Here is a 19,755-nt window from a genome sequence, read left to right as displayed (position 1 = left end):
ATTAACAACTTAAGTAGGTTTTATTAAATATTATGTTATAGATAAGGCATTTGTTTCTATTTAGTTCAATCAGTTGTTGAGACAAATTTGCCATTTCTAGAATATGTGTTATGTGTTGTATATCAATATGCTTGTTCTCGAAATTATGTTTTTAAATATTAAATGTGAGGGCAATATACATAGAGCGTTTTTATATTCCTAACTAAAATATGTTACAACATTTAGTTTTAATCACCTTGCATAATAAACCATAGACCTTGTTAAGTAGTGCAGCTGAGTGAAATGAAATTACTGATTGGAAACCAATCATAATTCCAATTAAAAGGTACATTACATCTGTAAGTTAAGGAGAAACTAAGATTCAGTTCAAATCAGAGGAGGTACATTTTAAAACATTGTTAAACGTATTATATCGAAACTTTAAGAGTTTGTGATGGTATCTGAATTCCTTTTCAAAGACTAATACGACATAAGTGAAGTTTACGTTTTAAATGTTCTGTTAGGAAAATTCCTGAATGTTTGAGGCAGTTCTGTATGTGCAGATCTCCGATTTAGTCTTCAGATGTGATCATTCGTTATTGTGATGATTTCCTAATTGTGTTATCTGTTGATATCTGTTGTTGGTAGGTTGAGGTTTATGATGGAAGCACCAACAGTTAGAACGGTTTAATCTAGGTTGGTAGTGAAAATATTGTGAACATTTTTATGAGGTAAGGAATCTGGAAATCAAATAGGTTGTACTATGAAGGTTAAGTAGGTTAATTATGTCACACAATAACCATTATCTGCCAACATGGTTGAAAGGAATTGTTAGTATTCTCTCATAAAATCAGTACAAATTTCGCAACAGTATCACAGTATCTAATGATTATCAGTGGTACATATTTCACGAGTGCAACATAAGACCTACCCAAGATTTGCTGCTGGCCACACGCCATTATACAACTGGAACTTTTGTCGAAATCATCAACTTTGACTGCAACAGAATTAGGTTTATGTACTCGATGTTTCATATTGCTGTTAACAATTGGCAGGCTTGTGGCCGGAGAGCCAGTGGGGAGAGATATTCGCTAAGCAACTTCATTAAATATGGTGGTTTTCGAATAGTCCAGTGTGGGGTCATCAGTACGAACAAAGGTAGGTATATTATTGCTCTTCGAAGGGGTCATATTTACTGTTAGACAATATACTGACATGTTATTTATTGAATACAGTTATACGGCCTTTCGCAGGTCCAAACTGAATGGGTGTGTGTGTGTTGTTTTTTTATATACCAAAGCCACACCAGGCTATCTGCTGTGTTAACCGAGGGAAATTGAACCCCTAATTTTAGCGCTGCAAACCTGTAGATTTGCCACTGTCCCAGGGGAGGATGATCAAACTGATCAGACATGGTTTTGATGCATGGTAACCCGCAACTCTCGGATTACTAGTCAAGCGCCTTAATCACCTGGCCATGCAATATTTAACGGAATAGGTTTTTTAGGTACAATGAAAATTGTATTGGTTAAAAAAGTAAAGAAAAAAAATTATATATACACTTAAGTTAATTTCGAAATAAGAAACGTGACTTCCATACTAATTTGTTTATATGTAACGCATTTTGTCGTTACGATGTTAATGCGGTTTTCTGTAATGCTCACAAACCACAATAGGAATTTGCTCATAAGATTATATCAAAAACAGACGTAAATTATAATTAAAAATACATCATATGTATATTCAGTATTCCTCGTCGTGAGAAGAACATATATAAAGGGCACTGAATTCAACTATATATTATATATGGTCTGTATGGTCTTAAATATCAACATTACAATAAGGGAATAATATATATATGAAATGGACTTTGCTGATCAGTGAAATATCTAATTATTTTAAGAATAGGTAAAAAATATTGTGTTTTGTTGGGCTGATTTTCAAGGCTTAAATTAATCAGCCGAACATACGGTAGCTTGATAGGAATTTGTTAATCCTATTTTGAAACTAGATCAAGTCATTCGGACTCAAACCTTCAGCTACAGAAGAGTCAGCCGCTGAAAACTATATCGCAGAAAATTACAAAATGATACCTCTGAAATACAGTGGCTTGATGTAAGTTACGTAAATATGATATAATCAGATCTTTACAATATAGCAATAATTTAAGATTTTTGTAATAAAATATTAGGACTTAAACAAAATCACTCTTAAAACAATTCCCGTTTTACTTTGAGTAAATTCCCAGATTGCCCCTAAAGAAGGAAAGTCTACGCTCGGGTTATAAGGGTTTCTATTTCAGTTAGATCTAAAACTCAAACATTGACGTCAAACACCACTTTCAAGTTATAGTTCTTTCTGTTTCTTTTATACAAAATACCTGATTTTTGAAACTAGGAATTTACGACGAACGTGTAGAAATACTTTTGTGCGGATTTAGGAGATATGTAGTTATCTTGACAAGTGATAATAACATGGTAGATATGTAGCTATCCGGACAAATGATAATAACCTGGATGATATGTAGCTATCCTGACAAGTGATAATAACATGGTAGATATGTAGCTATCCGGACAAATGATAATAACCTGGATGATATGTAGCTATCCTGACAAATTATAATAACATGGAAGATGTGTAGTTATCCTGACAAATTATAATAACCTGGATGATATAAAGCTATCCTGACAAATGATAATGACTTGGAAGATATGTAACTATCCTGACAAATGATAAGAACTTGGAAAATATGTAGCTATCCTGACAAATGATAATAACCTGTGAGATATGTAGTTATCCTGACAAATGATAAGAACTTGGAAAATATGTAGCTATCCTGATAAAAGGTAATAACCTGGAAGATATGTAGCTATCCTGACAAATGATGATAACTTGGAAGATATGTAGTTATCCTGACAAATTATAATAACCTGTGAGATATGTAGTTGTCCTGACAAGTGATAATAACATGGTAGATATGTAGCTATCCGGACAAATGATAATAACCTGGATGATATGTAGCTATCCTGACAAGTGATAATAACATGGTAGATATGTAGCTATCCGGACAAATGATAATAGCCTGGATGATATGTAGCTATCCTGACAAATTATAATAACATGGAAGATGTGTAGTTATCCTGACAAATTATAATAACCTGGATGATATAAAGCTATCCTGACAAATGATAATGACTTGGAAGATATGTAACTATCCTGACAAATGATAAGAACTTGGAAAATATGTAGCTATCCTGACAAATGATAATAACCTGTGAGATATGTAGTTATCCTGACAAATGATAAGAACTTGGAAAATATGTAGCTATCCTGATAAAAGGTAATAACCTGGAAGATATGTAGCTATCCTGACAAATGATGATAACTTGGAAGATATGTAGTTATCCTGACAAATGATAATAACCTGTGAGATATGTAGTTATCCTGACAAGTGATAATAACATGGTAGATATGTAGCTATCCGGACAAATGATAATAACCTGGATGATATGTAGCTATCCTGACAAATTATAATAACATGGAAGATGTGTAGTTATCCTGACAAATTATAATAACCTGGATGATATGAAGCTATCCTGACAAATGATAATGACTTGGAAGATATGTAACTATCCTGACAAATGATAAGAACTTGGAAAATATGTAGCTATCCTGACAAAAGGTAATAACCTGGAAGATATGTAGCTATCCTGACAAATGATAATAACTTGGAAGATATGTAGTTATCCTGACAAATGATAATAACCTGTGAGATATGTAGTTATCCTGACAAATGATAATAACTTGGAAAATATGTAGCTATCCTGACAAATGATAATAACCTGGAAGATATGTAGCTATCCTTGCAAATGATAGTAACATGGAATATGTGTAGTTATCCTGACAAATTATAATAACCTGGATGATGTGTAGTTATCCTGACAATTGATAATGACTTGGAAGATATATATCTATACTGACAAATGATAAGAACTTTGACCTGTAAATAAATAAAGTATAAATGAAGTTTTTTGATCTTTTATTTTCATCTTTTGGCCTTCATAGTATTATTTACTTACAAGAAGCTTTAGCAGACGATATGTTTTTTGCAATGAAGCCTGCGAAGGAATACATACTTGCAAACATTGATTAACAGCTTCATTTAATGACGTCAACCTTCTATAAACATATGGATGGCAAGTTTTTCCAATTTTTCAATTTTTAGCTAGTGTGTGTTTGTAATGTCAATGTATTTCTATACGACAAGAAATGTCTTACGTGTAGGACGGTAAAGTAGAAACATTAGGACTGCACGTTAACATAACCCTATTATTTTTGGCTAGTAAAATAATCAAACATCACCATGAATAGTATCTGTTAGAAAATGGAAGGACTCTTCCCCATAAAAGACTTAGTGATGTGACATGTTACTTAGTGACATTGGTACTCACTATGGCATATGTATGAAGTGTTTCGGTTTTTCTCGTTTTGCTGGAAATAGTGCGACTTCCTTGGAGCGGTTATGATTTATATGGAATTTAGATTTTTGGGGGTTACGCTCAACTAAAGCACTTGGTTCTCAAGAACGCCTATATTTGAGGTCTGTTTAAAATGTTTAATCGAACAGCTCAGCTGTGTGATCTGTCACAGAACAGAAAACGTTTATCTGGCGATTATCACATAGAGAAATTCATTTCACTGTTAGAAAACAAATAATTATAGAAATAAAGATAGAACAATATGTCAAAACGTGGGTTAGCCAGATTTAAAGGTGATTTATGGGTGAAAGGTTTTCGAAAACCAGTAATACAAAATAAAAAATTTCCTTTTTCGAGTTACGATCAAACAGTTTGTTTGTTTTTGAAGTTTAGCTCAAAGCTACACGACGGCTATCTGCGCTAGCAGTCCTTAATTTAGCAATGTAAGACTAGATGAATGGTAGCTAGTCATCATCACCCACCCTCAACGCTTGGGCTACTCTTTTACCAACGAATAGTGGGTCTGACTGTCACTTATAACCCTCTCAGGGCTGAAAGGATGAGCATGTTTAGTATAACAGGGATTTGAACCCGCGACTCTCGGATTATGAGTCGAGTGTCTTAACCATCTGGCCATAAGGGGCCTAAAAATTAAATATATGTCACCAGCAAACATCTTATCATAATCTAGAAGAAATGTTCGCTGATGCAAGTTTAAGTTGTCAATAATAAAATACTTTATTTTGATGTTTAATTGTATTATTTTATGAAGTGGCTTTTGTGTTGAAGCAGTGTAATAATTTATTCATACAGGTAATTGCAACTACAGTTCTTTCGTCCAATCAATTTGTTTCATGAGACAAATATTATTAAGCATTCTTAGACAGAGAAAGGGAAACTTGTGGAGCTACAGACATAAAAAAACGTGTTTGCTTAGCCCTTGGTGTTATCAAGGACGCTGCCCGTTAAATTAATAAACTTGGCAATAGAGGACGTGTTAGAAAAGACGCAATGGGTACAAGAACTTGAACTAAAGCTACAGTAATGTTGGTTGATTTAAGGTAAGCGTGATTCACACACTATACACTTCTGACAAATAAATCCTATTTAAAATACATTTATTTGATATGGGTAAATATAGATTAATATGCAAAGTACTAGAGACGGGTGGTGAAAAATGCTTTCAGAAATTGTTAATGATGGAGTAAATTACAATATAAACACACATACATACATATTAAGAAGAATATTTTATTCACTTTTACGACTGTTTGTTCTCTGGACGTATGTAGTGATGCTCTACTGACCATTTTACAAATAATATTGACAAGCAAACTTCCGACTCTCTTTAAGCTAAACTGTATGAATAACACATGCAAGTTACTTCAAAGAACTGTTCAATTACTTTATTATACCTACAGCTGCAGGATAGAAAACTCGTGTTTTAGATACTGTTTGTAGTATTAATATTCTTGGAATTTCTCGATTTGTGTTTCAGGATGTAACAATTTAATTGCATGATTATCGTTAGCATATATTTTATACCGAAATAATAGACTTGTTTCTGTATTAAAGAATTATTGCACATTTTAATTCAGTACTGTGTAGGTAACTCCCCACAATGTTATCAAGCTCGCTACAAAAACATTAAACATAAAACAGTTATGGTTTAAAGTGGTTTGTCTTATGCTCATATTACTTTTGAACATGAAAATAAACCAAATTCCGTTAGAAAAGTGCTATTACTTTATTTAATTTTATATTTGTTTAATCAATGAAATACATTGTACTACATTTCTTTTGCTATCATGGTAAAAGAAATGCTTGCTTTAGTAAGTAACACATTAATTTATAATCGTAATATTTTCCTGTAGAATTTAATGCAATCCTTGACTTAATCAGTGATGAATTATGAATAGTCTTTCTATAGTTTAAAGCTCTTATAAACGAATTTACTTCGTTACTTATTTAATAAACGTTTGTATAGTTTTCTCGCAGATAAGTTCCTTATTTTTGTTTTCTTTGATTAAGAACAAAGCCACTTTGAGCTATCTGCTATGCCCAACGCGGAGAATCGAACACTGGACTAACATCTAGCCTTGTTAGTCTATAAACCTACCCACCAGGAGACTAATTACTTTACTATCGAAATATTTGTGATGAACATTTTTGTGAGTTTTAGCTTAAGTCGTGACAGCAGAGGTTTAACTGAATTATTGTTTGTTTTATGTTGGAAGAGAGTGCGGTTATTTTCCAGTTTTTGTCAAAATGATTGGTTTACATCAAAACAAGTTTTTAGTAAGTTGTCTTATAATAGGTTATTTTAACTTTCTAATCATTTGATACATAAAACTCTTAACGATTGTTCAAACTGTTTGATTATTTTAGAAAGAAACTGAAATACCAGTCAAATGACGAGTAATGTCCAAACGTAATTAAAACAATGAAAGTTTGACATCAGTTATTTACTTCAAAGTAATAATTTAAACGTAACCTTTAACTCAATATTTTAAAATTATAACAAACATTCTACATAAAAATATTTACAGTTTTCTTTCCACTTATCAACAAATAAAGATTTTAAGGTGATCCCACCCTTGAACACCCTACATCTCATTGACCATGAGAAAAGCATTGGAGAAACAATCCAGCAACTCATATGCTTTGACCTTGAAATCCTTTAAAATATTCAACATCTTCTAAAGCGCCAACCTGTTTGAGATTGATTCCATAGGCTAGGAGTAATTAACCAACAGGTTTACCAAAACAGAAATAGGGTTAAGTTCAATTCTGACCCCTTAGGACATTAACTATAGTTCATAGTTTCTACATACAAATTTTTTTGAGATTGGCTCAATAGGGTTGGAGGAAGTAGGACGCCAACAAACACAATTTTGTTGCTATGTATGTATATTATATTTTATCTGTTTTGGAGTACAACTTGGATATCCGTATAATGCTGTTAATTTCAGTCTTTCTTTCTAGCGTATATAGCTTTTAATTTGAATTTCCTAAGTTTTTGTCCCATTATTGCAAATAAATAAATCGTTCTCTGTACATTAGGACTATAAATGCGTTATAATTGTGACAGACAGATCTCATTATTTGTTTATAGTAGCCACGAGTTGGCAGTGTTTGATATTGATTAACTGGCTTCCATCTAAGATATCGCTCATGAACGGCTAGAATAGATAAACCTCGAATGTCATTTGTAAGAAGTTCATAAATCGATAACAAATCTTTAATTACTAAATAATAAACAACCTTCTTAAAATTAGAGTAAATAAATCTATACAGAAACAACAGTTGAAAAGCTTCTATAGAACAGTTGCTTTTCTTCATTTAATTAATATGTTGAAAACACTCAAACGTTTATATAAATGACTTTAATTTTCATCCACAATATTATGTACTAAATACAGTTTTTTAAAATGATTTCGCAAATACTTAGTAAGTCCAGTTATTTATTTATTAACTGTTTTGTTATTATTATACTCGTCTCCTCTCCAGTATCACAGTGGGATTACAACACTAGAAACCAGGTTTCAATACCCGTGGTGGACACAGCACAGATAGCCATTTGTGTAGCTTTGTACTTAAACTACAAACAAACAAATAAAATATTCGATGTCATCTATATAAATATAATAGTTCTGTTTGTTGTGTATCCATATAATTACTTCACCAAGTTTGGTGAGGAAGCTCATTGGATGCAAAGAAACACACACGCAAGTTTTCAGTTTTGCAGTCTGCAGTTTTTATAAGCGTCTTCTATCATTATTTCGCCCCTTTGATTTGGATTTTTACCAGATTTAGAACGGAGATTTATTTGATCCATGGAGAGATATTTACAAGTTTTCTGTTTTGCTTTTTCCGTTTTTAAGGGCGTTTTAACAATTTTTTTACCACTACTTCGCCCCATGTTGATGCAGCGTCACCAATTTGATTGTTCCAGGCGGATTCATATTTTGTTTTGCAGTTTTAGGACGTTTTTGTGTTATTTTACAAATATATATAAGAGAAGCAACTTTAATTAATCACGAATGTTGATAATTTTAGTTCAGGAGACGGGCACTTCAGCTAGTGTAATAATACATTGACATTGCTAAATCGCTTTATATCGTTATATTAATTTCCCGACAGAACAATTAAAAGTGATCATGATAATGAGTGTAGATTAATAATGATGTTTTTCTTATGTTCCAACTGATAAAGATTAGAATACATGATGTTGAGAGCTGTGTTTCTCCACCGTTAATGACATTTATGGCCGTAATCCCAAAAGTATCGCACGAGGTTTGGCTAACATAAGATATTTAGGTTTATTATAAATATGTATATTAAAAGAACAATAAAAAACAACCTCTATAACAATAGTGTAATGGTAATAATAATAAAACTGTTAATAAAAGTAATAATGACACGTGTTGTTTAAGTTGTGTAAAGTAGCACGAATCTACCAATAATATATTGCCAAAAACTAATATTCATGAATACACAAAATAATATATAATAAATTAGAAGATTACTTGAAACTTCTATGAATACACATCAGTGTTATGAGTAATACAAAGAAAACAATGTGTTAAGTCTATTATGATATCTGACTTACACAGCTATCCCACTGCCATTGAAAAGGAACATACACACGCATAGACCAGGCTACATTTAATAGTAAATAAAGTTCAGTCTTTCATAAAAGTCAATGAGAAAAGACGATAAACGATAAACCACCAGAAAGTTCATTAGTAGTAACAGAACTGGCCCGGGATGATCAGGTGGTTAAGGCACTCGACTCGTAATCTGAGGGTCGCGAGTGCGAATTCCCGTCACACCAAATATGCTCGACTTTTCAACCGTGAGGGCGTTATAATGTGACAATTAATTCCATTATTCGTTGGTAAAAAAGTAGCCCAATGGTTGACGGTGGGTGGTGATGACTAGCTCCCTTCCCTTACACTGCAAAATTAGGGATGGCTACCGCAAATAGCCCTCGAGTAGCTTTGCGCGAAATTCAGAACAAACAAACAAATAATAATAGAACTTAGAAAAGTTGTAACAATCATAAATATTGCATAGAAAGTAATAAACGAAACTAATGTAACTAAGCTAAAACTAACTAGATAAAATACGAATTTAAAGTCGCGAGTGACCAAATCGATGGTTGTCAATACACTAGAAAGGTTCACTATTACCTTATTCAATTTCTAAACGGATTCATCTATAGATGTGAAGGTGTTTACCTTGATGTTCTGTAAAACTTAATCTATTGCGAAAACAATGTTGAATTTTCCACAGAACTGAATACATTTCGTGCTTAAAATGCTAGTTTTTGATAGCAGAAACATTGTTGAATTGAGAAACCTCGTTTGTGATAATGAGTTTTTTTGTTTTTGTTTTTGAATTTTGCACAAAGCTCCTCGAGGGCTATCTGTGCTAGCCATCCCTAATTTAGCAGTGTAAGACTAGAGGGAAGGCAGCTAGTCATCACCACCCACCGCCAACTCTTGGGCTACTCTTTTACCAACGAATAGTGGGATTGACCGCAACATTATAACGCCCCCACGACTAAAAAGGTAAGCATGTTTGGTGTGATGGGGTTGCGAACCCGCGACCTTCAGATTACGAGTCGCACGCCTTAACCCACTTGACCATGCCGGTCCGTTGTGATAATGTCAAAATCATTGTTGAATTGAAAAAGTTTGTTTGTTACAGCAATACCTTGTTAAATTAAGAAAGCTCGTTCATGATAATAATAAAAAAATGTTGACTTGAGAAACTTCGTTTGTGTAAAACAACGCTAAAATCAGGGGTTCGATTCCCCTCGGTTTACTCAGCAGATAGCCTGATATGGCTTAGCTATAAAAACAAAACACAACACACGCGATTGTGAAAAAGGAGAGTAAATTTATGAGGTTTATCCAAGACGTTTTGTATTCTCAAACAAATTCTATTGTGACGAGTGAACATTGTACCATAACGCAATGTTTATACTTGAACATCAAAAGTTTAACTTCAGAGTTGAAAGTGTTCATTTCGTTGAAAACCTGAAAGTTGAATTTATGGTGATATCGAAATAAGAATAGCTTGTTTCTTCTATATATATGCAAGCATGAATGATTTACAGAACTTCTATATGGCTCATAGTTCTAATGTGTAGAAATTCCAGCCCAAATAAACACAATTTGCAACCTGAGAATTGACGTTACCTCCCATTCTGATTCAAGGTATCTGCTTAAACACTTGTTAAAAGCCAAACTATACAAATGTGTTATCAAATTTTAAAAGAAATAATTTAAAACCTGTTGAAACTCTTAATGGAGTGTTCTCTTTAAGTTACCAATAGGAGTGCTAGCGTAAGATTTCACGATATTATCTGTAACTTAAACGATAGAATGTTTTACTTCGCTGTGTTCAGTTACAAAATAAAAACGAACGAAAGAACAACTTCCGTCACAAGCGATTCAAATATTCTTTGTCGTTTCATTTATTTCAAAATATTTCTCAGAGTAAAATAAAACGATATACTAACATTGACTCTTCTCTGTTCTTATTGAAGATTCTCTATTCGTCTATATTACGAGGGTGAGAGGAAGAGCGAGTTTAATACGAAACCTTCGGAGAGGGAAGGGTTGACAACCACCTGCAAGCTTGAATTTATAAACAAGAAACAAAGAAAACTGTCTCTTCTCATAGTGTCAAAAATATTGTTAGAAGAAGATTAAATTTTTTAGATAAATTTCGTTGTAAAATTGCTTTTTCTGTGGTTTCGACAGTTATGATAATTCACTCACGTGCAAAGTATATTATATCTAATTGCACACTATAAATTTCATGGACAAGGCTTAGCCTTATGGTAATATGTTAGTCTGTGCATTAATGGTTCCAGAGTTAGAGATGTAGCACTGCTGAATGCTTTTAGCACTTTTAGTCTTGAGTGTGTTAAAAGAATGATAGCTAATCTCTTTATTCGTTTTCAAACCGGGCAAAGCTTCTATAGCAGAGGGCGTTATTGGCTAGCTACATTCTTTGTGATTAGTAATGGAAAATTGTGCAAGTTATGCCTGAATCTCTTGATCCCTGAAATGTCCGTTCTGTTCAACACACGCTTAAAATGTTGTTCTAGTTATAAATATCAATTATTTAACATCTTGAAACACACAGAAACAGCAATGAAAAAACAAACAAACAGAACCCTAGACTTCATTTTCTCTTGATGACCTTTTTTAAACACAGTTTAGCCTTTCTTAGTGGTGAAGATGGAGTATATTCTGTACAAGTAAAAAATATTTACCTGGCCATTTCGATTACGCCTGCCAAGTTTGGTTGTGCTAGTTCCAACAACTTAGAACGAATTCGTCAACAAAGAAACGAACATACAAGGTGAACTAATACAGGATATTAACTTTACCAGAATTTATAATATTCTGATTGAATTTTAAGACTATTTATTAAGGAAACTTCAAGGTCACATATATCATTCATACAGGCTGAAATGGTATAGAAATTAGCCGCTTTTAATTACATGTCCTCCTGAGTAAGTTGACGCTAAATTTTGAGGTTCGATTACTCGCGATGGACAGAGTACAAACAGTCAATTGTGTGGACGTGTGCTAAAAAGAAACACAAATACAAAACAATCTAATTTTATTCATTTATTGTAAGACTTGTTCACAGAGTTTTAAATATACATTTTGACTTTATGGCTAAAGATTAGAATGTTCGGTTTATATTGAATTTCGCGCAAAGCTACACGAGAGCTATCTGCGCTAGTCGTCCCTAATTTATCAATGGAAAACTAGAAGAGAAGACCGTGACCGTATTAGTCAGTTTCTTTAGCCATAGGCCCAGCATGGCCAGGTGGATAAGGCACTCAATTCGTAATCTGAGGGTTGCGGGTTTGAATTCCCGTCACACCAAACATACTTGTTTTTATTGTCGTGGAGGCGTTATAATGTGAGGTCAATCTCATTATTCGTTGGTAAAAGAGTAAAAGGGTCGAAACGTTGTTCGCTCCTCTGCATAAAAATTTGTTTCTAGACCCAAACCAGCCACTTTAACACATATATTTTGTAGAAGTAATGTGATAGTGCAAATATATATTGCAGGCTTTTTTATTTTTGTGGTAAGATATATTTGTGTAAAAGGTTTTGAATTATGAATTTTTATAACATTTCGCATAAAAACTTAAAGAGTATGTTTGAAGAAAGTTTAATTTTGAGCACAAAGTTTTATAATGGGCTATTTGCACTGTCTGCCGCAAGTTTTGAACTCAAATTTTAATGTTATAAGTCCGGGAACATCTGGTGAAAGCATTTTTTGAATTGTAAAAAAATACGTGCCTTATTTTCATGTGACTTTCTCATAACATTGTGTACTTGTGATTCAAGGGATTTTTTATTTCTTTTGAATTTCGCGCAGAGGGCTATCTGCGGGTGTCGTCCCTAATTTAGCAGAGTAAGACCAGAGGGAAGGCAGTTAGTCATCACCACGCACTACCAACTCTTGGACTACTCTTTTACCAACGAATAGCGAGATTGACCGTATCATTATGACGCTCTCATGGCTGAAAGGGCGAGCATGTTTTGTGTGACAGGATTCGAACCCGCGACCCTTAGATTATGAGCCGATGCCTTAACCACCTGGTCAGGCCAGACCAAGTGATTTTGAAGTTAATAAATAGTTGCGAGTTGTTTCATGGTTTCTTATTAGTGCTTTATCTTTTGTTTCTTGAAATACCTAAAACCAAAAACACTTGGTAACCGGTGTTGTTCTTTTCTATTATTATCGCTACGTAAAAAGAATTTGTCTTAAACAATAAATTGTACCCTTATCGAATTGCACCGGCTAAATAAGAGGTAAGGTGCTCTTTTATTCCGATAATTGAACGGAAGAAAAGAGTTAGTGAAGATTAAAACGTAACAACCTAACAGCGAGTAAAATAAATTAGCGTTCTACCTGAAGCGCATTCACATGTGATAGAAGAAATTCGATACAGGAGTTTTTTATAAAAGCAAACAGTGTACAGTGAAAGGAAAACGTTTCGACCATATATTATATTGTACAGTCTTAACAGTCTTAACTACAAAAACGATACAAAATGGCACATAAAGTTTGGAAGTTTATTAAATAGTTAACGTGGTTTCATTAAGGGAAAATCTTTCCTTACAAATCTTTTGACATTGAAAAATTATCGCTTATGTAGATGAGGTTAAGGGTGTAGGTTTGGTGTACTTGAATTTTCAGGAAGCATTTGACAAGATGCCACATAAAAGACTTGTAAAACATACCTCTATTGGTGCGGAGGACAAATTAACATATTGGATAGAAGAGTGGCTGGATGAAAGAAATCAGAGGTTGTTATAAATGGAGTTGGACCAAACTGAAGTAATAACAAGAGTGGAGTATCATATGGTTCAGTCTTAGAACCATTGCTAATTTTTAGTTTACATTAATGACATAGACGAAGGAATGGTCAATAAGTTACTTAAAACTGCTGATGAAATTAAGGTTTTGAGTGTTGCTGGATGCGAAGAGGATTTGGATCATTTAGTGAATTGGTCAAATAAATGGCAAGTGTGTGTTAATTATAATAAATACAAGACGATGCATGTGGGTTACCATATTTTGAATTATAAGTATAATTTGGATGGGAATAACCTTAACAGTGTTATGAAAGAAAGGGATCTTGGGTAATAACTGATCAGTCTCTAAAGCCATCCAAGCAATGTGCTTTTGCTAGTGGTAGGGCAATCTTAGGTTATATTTACAGAAATATTGAATATAAGCCTAAAAAGTTATAATTTTATAGAACAGGTCACTGCTTAGGCCACATTTAAGGTACTGTGCTCAGTCTTGTGTTTTGTACCTTAGGAAAGACATTGAATTGTTGGAAAGGGTTCAGAGAAGATTATTATAGTGGTACCTGAAATGGAAGAGTTGTCTTTGGAATGGGCTACCTTGAGATATTGTGGACGCAGTAAATCTAATGAGTTCAAAGAAAGCTTACTAACTATATGAATAATAAGGGCTAGCTTTAAGATTTCTTTAAAAATTTACTTATTAATAATTTTGGCTTCGTTTAGAAGACGAAGAAGCCAAGATGGATCAACGGGTTCTCTGTTGTTCTAAAACGTTGTTAATTTAAATAGTTAAGACAACATATACGATATAAAATAACACACAAACAGTTAGGACTATACCTACATAAGCGATACAAAATCATACATTAATAAACTTTTAAAATATGTTTGACAACTTTGTTATTAAAAGCCGTGGTAAACTGTCCAATTTTTGAATGTAACATAAATACGCCATGTTTACTGTGGTAAGAATAAAATAGTGGATTAAGATAATTTCATAAAACATCTAAGATTCGAAGCTTGTACGATTTGATTTGAAACTTTACTGTTAGTATAATAGAAGAAGAACGAATCTCATAACGACTTTAAACTTTATTTTCAGACGAAGACTGATGCTGGACCGTATATTTAAAATAAAACTAACGAAGACAATTGTTGAATATTGCAGTAAGAAACAAAGTGAGAAAAATATTTTTCCCAAACTGTGAATATTTTCAAGCTTTAAATATAGTCATAACTCGAAACGCAGATAAAATAAAACGTATACAATGAAAAAGGATTTCTTCAAGTTAGTTACTTTTAACATTCAACTCAAGTCAGCAACTTTGAATTAAATTAATGGTAGAACGTCATAAGTTCGTTAGATCCTTCCAATATATTTTATTCAGTTTGCCAAATAGGCCCGGCATAGCCAGGTGGTAAAGACACTCGACTTGTAATCTAAAGGTTGCGGGCTTGAATCCTCGTCACATCAAACATGCTCGCCCTTTCAGCCGTGGGAGCGTAATACAAACAAGAAAATATAATTAACACACTAACGCATGTTATAAAACATCCAGTGTTATAAATATGTATATATATAACACGATATTTAAGTGGCATAGTACGTAACAAAATTAAAATAATGCCAATTGCGTTTTCCGCATGTTCAGTTTCTCATCTAACGACATAGCTAATAAGAAAAAAAAGACATGTTGAATAATATTGTTTTATTTTCAAAGATAACTAGCTCTTTTGGTTATAAGTAATAAAATATCTGAGAATAAGATGAAACAGAAATCTTAAAGTTTGAAATTACGTTTAGTGTATGTTTTTATAACCATGTCGTAGGAATTCACAGTTACCTATACATGTTTTTTTTTTTCAATTAGTTATGTGTAAATCCATTGTAATAATATATTTCTATTTCAACAAATTATAGGAGGCAGTTTCTAAATGCCTTATCACAATAATATATTTTTCTTTCGTTTTGTAAGTAATATAATATCTGAGAATAAGATGGAACAGAAATCTTAAAGAAATTTTAGTGGACTAACAGATCTGGTAACATGTATTGGTAGACTAACAGATCTGGTAACGTGTTTCGGTAGACTAACAGGTCTTGTAGCGTGTATTGGTAGACTAACAGGTCTAGTAACGTATTTTGGTAGACTAACAGGTCTTGTAACGTGTTTTGGTAGACTAACAGGTCTTGTAACGTACTTTGGTAGACGAACAGATCTTGTAACGTACTTTGGTAGATTAACAGATCGTGTAATGTGCTCTGGTAGACTAACAGATCGTGTAATGTGCTCTGGTAGACTAACAGATCGTGTATTGTGCTCTGGTAGACTAACAGATCGTGTATTGTGCTCTGGTAGACTAACAGATCGTGTAAAGTGTTTGAAGACTTTCCCTCTCCTCTTAATTGACGTTTCTACTATTAATGCTATTATTATTATTTTTATTGACTAACATATTATTTATTTTGTTTATTTCACACGAATAGTATGATAAACATTTCGCTTAACACATGTTATCTCACACTCGTGTTTAACAGTCTACAGCATTGTTTCTGTTCTTGTCTGATGTACCTACGAGTGCTACAGTGGACATGAAACTATATCGCATTTCCGTTCTTTAAACTTTGATCTGAAACGAAAACAACACGTTTCACTGTTGTGTTTTCGTTTGTTATTGAACACGAAACTACATAATGGGCTATTTGCCCATCGAAAGCCTGTTTTTAGTGTTGTAGGCCTTCAGGCTCACGGTTTCAATGTAGAGAGTTTAATTGTAATAATGATGAAAGATTCTCCAAAATCTCCTGTTGGTATTAATGTAGTTAATTTCATTACGATAATGTTACCATAGAGGATGAGTAGAGAACAGCATATAGGTTTATCGCTTTCTTTTACACTGTTTAGTTAAACAAATCAAATTGAGCAAACATCTGGAAGATTTCCAAGGACCATTGCGGTCTAAATTTAAACACATAAAACGTAAACCTTTTATGTAGATACGTAAAGCAATTTCCAAATTATCAGTAACTCTACACTAAAATTGCGCATCTGTTATCACATTTCTTTTGGACAAAGTTTCTAACCTTGTGAAACTTTATAAAACTAAACAATCGGGATCATTTAAAATGTATAATATGTATATATCGTCTGCAATTTACAGTTTCATACTTCTGGACTTAGATATTTAGAATTATATTCATTTTTCAAAATTAATTCAACGAAAGATTTCTGGACTTTGCAATAAGTATTTCGATTATCGAAACTGCCAGAAAGTTTCATTTTCGTTGGTTGAGGACTACATCAATAAGTGTGCTGATAATAGTCTAATAACTATACTGGAAAGATGAAAAACGCTTAAATATTTTAAATAGTTTTGTAAATAATTACAATTATAACTTTTTTTTAAAATATGAATTAAGTACAGATTTAAATTCTGAAGTGTGGTAACAACACGTGGAAAACCGTAAATACGTTTATATTCTAATTATTATTTGTGACCACATATTTGTATAGCTAGGCAATACATATGTTTATAAATTGCCAATTCTTGCCTTACTGACCTCCACGAGTGCAGCGGTAAAGCTGTATATATATATATATGTGTGTGTGTGTGTGTGTGTGTGTGTGTGTGTGTGTGTGTGTGTGTGTGTAGTATTAGATAACAAAAGTATATGTACATCAACATTCATAACAAATTCGCATGTTTAATTTACTTCTGGGGGAGGGGACCTACTGTTGAGCAGGAAAAATAAAGAACCCTCTGTAAAATATCACGATCCAGCTTGAATGAATTTTACTTAATATTAAGAGAGGACTTCGGCTGAGTTGGTTTATAATCAATCGTTAAATTGCTTATTAAGGCGATTACGCTATATATGTGTGTAAATCTTTCGAGTTCAGATCAAGCAGTATTCCTATGTGTATATATATTTCAAACTTGTTTGTTTTAGAGCAATGTCATATTGGGCTATCTGTTATGTCCACTGTGGGGAACCGAACCAAAGGTGTTAGCGTTATAACTACATTAAGTTTAAACATTCTAATACTGGGAATACATACATCGGGCATTTTTTTCGAAAACTTTAATGTAAATATTATGCAGCTTGTTATCATCTTTGTGAAGGAGATGTCAATAAAGTTAAACCAGTTCTCGCCTCATGGTAACGTTACATACCACACTGCTTGTTTAATAGCTAGAGCTCATACTTGTTTGATCATATTTCTGTTTCATATTTCTTCTAGGATTTGTATTATACCGAAGCGTATCAGTACTGCAGTATGGTAATAACGCATTGATGTAGTCTCGTGTGCTGTGTGAACGTGTTCTTCTTCACTTTTGCGATTACTTGAGTTTTTAATATCATTAACTTAGAGGCTTGTCCGTAAAACATAGCTCTAACGATCCCTACACGTTTTGATTTTTCAAAATTTACGTAAGCTTTAAAGATTATCAGTCTCTTTACACTCGTATGCGAGTCTTCTTTCACCTTTTTTTTTTAGCAAACGTGTCCTTTTGAGCCTCCTGTTTAGCAATAGTTTATACTTGACTGTTTGAAATAACTGAACCTGACGTCATCACACGACTCTATTTCAATCCTAAGTAAATCCCTAATCTAGATTCAAATAACTTCAGAAAATTAAAGGGCCATTCGAAACAATTAATACACCTGTGCTAACTGAAATTTACAATAATAATAAAAATTATGACTATTTCTACGGATAAGTTTTCTTCGTTAGTGAATACTATTTCGGTACGTTAAGAGAGAATTTACTTGGTAAAGAAAATTCATTATTAAAACATTTTAGTTTTGAAACTCAATAGTCGATAAGAATTTAACATACAACGACAGCGCAGGTTGATCGAACGGTGGGCTGTTATAGAGCTATATATAGTGTTAGTCCACTAATGATTCAACGGTAAGTTAAGAGACTTACAACGTAAAAAAAATCTGTGGTTTGTTTCGCTATAGTGAATAAAGCATGGTTAACTTATTACGTAGCTCTGCACTAAAACAAATAAAAACTATTTAATTAAGCGACGACCTTGTCAAATATAGGCTATTCTAATTTCACTGAAATGTTGGAAACAAAGAACACAGAAACTGCTTAAAGTTTGTTGAAATATCAGTTGTAAAACGTCAAATTGTGATCGAAATTTAATTTTTTCTAAAGGTGATTCCTATATCTAACAATAATAAGGCCTGTTAAAAGTAGGGTTTATTCAACAATAATGTATTGAAACAAGTAACGCAGCCAAATACAAGTACATGTTGATCTATCGAAACAAAAGAAGAGAACAGAAATACAGATGTCAGGACTAAAGACAGTATTCTCTTGTTCTTTGTAAGCAGGTGGTTTTAGCGTGCGTATGTGTTTTTATATAATAAAGCCACATCGGGCTATTTGCTGAGTCCACCGATGGGAATCGAACACCTAATTTTTATTTAGTACACTGTATCTTCAGCTTCTCCCGAAATCTATCGATTTATAGCTTTGTTCACAAACCTTAAGACTGATAGACGGTGTATCACCACCGCAGTGTGGGTCCTACCTCCTTACTCACCTCCAACACCTAAGGTACATTTTATATGCATATACGTAATTTGTTGTGAACAAAAACAAGCATAAACAAAAATAAAAAAAATGCTGCATTAATCGAAAGAATCTCTATGATACGAAATATAATGTGGAATGTATATAGAAAAAGGTATAGCATGTCCTGATGGTTAGGACGTTCGACTCAAAATCTATAGATTGCGGGCTCAAACACGTTTGCCCTTTTCGCCATGGGGATGTTATATTATATTGGCTAATCTCACTGTTCTTTGGTTTGAATTTCACACTAATGTTAGCCCTTCCTAAGTTAGCAGTGTGAGACTAGAGGGAAAACAATTAGTCATCACCACCCCACCGTCAACTCCTGGGCTACTCTTT

This window comes from Tachypleus tridentatus, chromosome 8 (genome assembly GCF_004210375.1).
Source record: "Tachypleus tridentatus isolate NWPU-2018 chromosome 8, ASM421037v1, whole genome shotgun sequence".
In the NCBI taxonomy this organism is placed as follows: Eukaryota; Metazoa; Arthropoda; class Merostomata; order Xiphosura; family Limulidae; genus Tachypleus; species Tachypleus tridentatus.
The sequence above is the reverse complement of the archived record's forward strand: the minus strand, read 5'-3'. Positions refer to the sequence as shown.